Raw genomic sequence first — 3890 nt, forward strand, 5'->3', positions numbered from 1 at the left:
TTGGATATTTTGACCTAATCTGTTCTGTTTTCTGAGATCGATAGATGCATCTGGTTGTTCCTGATTTCTGTGGATGTTTGTTCACAATTTATGATCTGTTATGACCCTATTCCTATATTTGATTTAGTCCTTTAATCTGGGCTATATTCTGATCTCATAAATTCCAGTTTCTGGATTCGAAATTCTGATTTTCAAAAATCTGTTTCTTCCTTAATTCTGATCTGTTATATTGCTGCCTTACTTTGGCTATTCTTGGTTGTTCTTAGTTTACAAGTTCCTGTTGTTTGGGTCTAGTTTGGCTTCTCAAACCTATTCCTACATTACAACTGATCACTCTATTCAACAATATGCACTAATCACAGTTGAAAAGTGTTGGGTGAAGCATAGGAAGCCTCAGTGGGTTATCTATTAGTCAATTTACACATATCACTTTGTCCTTCTTATTGGGTACTTCGGAATTTCTAAACAAAGAATACAATTGGTGGAGGGCATGAGAAGGATTACCCATATTACTTTGACGTTGCTCCTTCTATGGCAGTGGTTGTTACCTCTAATAGTGTTTCTCCACTTCATTGCCAATATAGGCTAGGGCATTTGATGTAGATAAGTCACTTGAGCTTATTTTATTACAAATAAGCATTGGGTTGTGTTATGTATGTGTTAGGCCTTTGATCCTATGGGTTTTCTTTGAAATATGCCACTTTAATAGGCCCAAAATATGGGTAGAATGTAGGAAAACGGGATTTTGTTTATTAGTTTAATTAGTTGCTATTTAATTCAATAAAGGCCCATTAGGCCATTAGTTGGTTGTAAAGTCCTATATGGACTATTAGTTTGTTAGTACTACTCCATGTTGGACTCATAAAGTCAAGTCCTAGTCCTATTTTGAATTCCTAGTTGTAGTAGGAGTGTCTAGTCCTATTAGGAAACTAACTCCTAGTATGAGTATGATTGTAAACTTCCCCTCTATAAATAGAGAGACATATGTACCATAATTGGAAAGATTTGAATGAATGAATTATTAAGTGATTACTTTTTAGCTAAAAAAACTGTTATTGAGAGGTGAGATGCCTAAACCTTTGAGGGGTGTGATCCCTAAAATCTGAGGGGTGAGATACCCATTCCTTCATTCTCTTTCACCCTTCTCAACCCTCCATTGATTCTTCTTTTTCTATTTTTATTTTCTGTTTATTGTTATTAAAAGTTCAGACCTGCTAAAGCATACAAAATCAGAATCAGCCAGCCAAAGAGTTTTTGTTCTTAAAGCCAATCGACCTTCATTGCTACCCAAGTTTGAGATCTGATCTACAGATCCTTTGGAGGACTGGTTCTATACTCTAAGAAGATCAATCGATCCTCTCTTGAAGGTTATCTGAAGAAGACAAGTTGATGTTCCCATAGTTGTCATGGCGTCAAATCGATTTAAGGCGGTGGAGGGGTGGCTAATCGATTTGGCGATGAATCGCCCATTTTGGCGTTGCCATGGCGGTCAAATCGCCCGTGTGTCATTTTTTATTTTTTCTATTTTCTAAAATTATTTAATATGCTACTTTTTTATTTTTCCTATTTTTTAAAGTTATTTAGCATGCTACAAGCCTAGAATATATACCCTATAACATATAAAACAAACATTAAGTAACATCAAATCATCAAAAAAATCAACATAGCCATATCATGTCATCAAAAATCAACATAAATTATTGACTTATACAGTTATACATCAATTCATCACTCATCAAGTCATAAAAAATCAACATGTACATCACACAAAAGTAAAAATTAAAAGGCTAACCTGTGATTGAAGCTTGAAAGCAATGATTGGAAGTGAGTGAGCAACCTGAACAAAGTAAAAGGTATATATGTCAATATATCATATATGAATGACAGAATGAGAAATATATATTTGGAAACCAAAAAATAGAATCATTAGATCAAATGATGAGATAAGTGGCTAACCTGTTAAGCTATTAGTGACTTACTGAAGCAATAAAGCTTGATAGCAAATGAACTCAACATAAAAAAAAAACGTAACTAATCATCCAAGTTCAAGTTTAAAGTTTAAACAATACATAAAATCCAAACACTCAAACAGTCAAACACAAATAACTTAATCATCATAATCATCCAACAAATCAGCAGATGGCAGATTCCTTTGTTGTCCATTAGAAGCATTTGCATTTTCACCAAAGTTATCTATGACATCCAAGTCATCATTCACATCATCCTCTTCTTCCAAATCTTCTTCCCCATCTGATTCTGATGACTCCCCAACAGCCCTCCCTCTACCACGGCATGTGTAGCACAAATTTCCTCTAGAGGTTGATGATTGAGCTCTCTTGGGTCGATTGGGCCCCTCCATTGTTGCCCCCATTGCTCTACCAGCAACGTCCCATGTGAGATCAGCATCGGGATGGACTACATCATCCACTTGCTCGTCAATCATCCACTCACTACTCCAATCCAGTTCATCAAGCACAAGTGGATCATAATTTCTGTTGAGGAGATGCTTTTGTTGAAACCTTTCTTCTAGGCGGCGATTGTATTGAACATAGACTAGATCATTCAAACGTTGATGTTCCAGCCTATTCCTCTTCTTGGTATGAATCTGAATTCATAAACAATAGAGAACAACAAACAAAGTTATTGTTCAAAAAATAAAAAGTCTAAAATATGAAATAGATGTAATACCCAACTACTTACAAACTCAAATGTGCTCCAGTTGCGCTCGCAACTAGAAGAGGAGCAACAAAGCCCTAGAATACGTCTTGCAATCTTTGAAATCTCAAAAGCATGACCTCCAAATGAACCCCACCAAGTTACTATAAAAAATAAATATATATAAAAATAGCTAGATTGATATTTAATATATCACACAAGCAAAACAACTAAACAATGTACTCTACTTATTAGGACTCATGGTTGCCCGTGATCTAATTGCCATATCCGAGGCAAAACCACCTCGAGAATATCTATACAAAGTGGCTTGAGTATTTATCTTGTCTTGTAAAGCTGGTTCATGTATCATTCTTTCAATGACTTCATTAAATGCAAGCTGTAGAGAAGATGTAATTTGGTAGCCACCATCATCACCTTCCTTATAAGAAAAAAATTTACTAGGATTAAGAAATATTGCTGCTCCATACAAAGGACGCCCCATCTGAATCTCCCAACGCCAATTGACAATATCTAACACTTTCTTGTATTGCCTTTCTTTATCTCCAAAATTTTCTTTTATTTTCTTTTTTGCCTCATCCATGGCAAATTGAACCTCAGGTATAGAAGGCCTCTCATCACCATCCACAATCCTCAAGACAGTAAGAAGTGGCTTTGAAGCTCTAAGACAATTTTCCACACCTTTCCAAAATGCTACTGCAAACACCGTCTCAACCACTTTCTTCCCAGCTTCGGTCTTTACCAAATTAAACTAGTCCATTCTTCAGAAATAAACAAATGTCTCAAGTCATCTCTATGTTTTAACAAGCTTTGAAGTGTCAGAAATGTAGTTGCAAATCTAGTAGCTGTTGTCCTCACAAGATCCCTCCCATTTGTTCTAGCCCTCATTGCATCAAGAATGCGTGTGTGCCTGTAGATGAAGTTGGTTACTTTTTTTGCCTTACTTATCACAGTCCTATTAGAATTCAAGAATCCTATTTCCTCCAACATCAGGTCAATGCAATGCGCTGCACAAGGAGTCCAATACAGCTTTGTCCTCTTCTGCATCAGCATTGTATTGGCTAATTTATAAGCCGATGCATTATCTGACACAACTTGCATAACATAGTCCTCACCAATTTGTTGAACTTTGTTGTCAATCAATTCAAACTTCTCTGCAGTTTGAGATATACTAGATGCATCAACAGATTCCATAAAATAAGTCCCCTCTGGACAGT

The sequence above is a fragment of the Macadamia integrifolia genome, unplaced genomic scaffold, assembly GCF_013358625.1.
Source record: "Macadamia integrifolia cultivar HAES 741 unplaced genomic scaffold, SCU_Mint_v3 scaffold779, whole genome shotgun sequence".
NCBI classification, from domain to species: domain Eukaryota; kingdom Viridiplantae; phylum Streptophyta; class Magnoliopsida; order Proteales; family Proteaceae; genus Macadamia; species Macadamia integrifolia.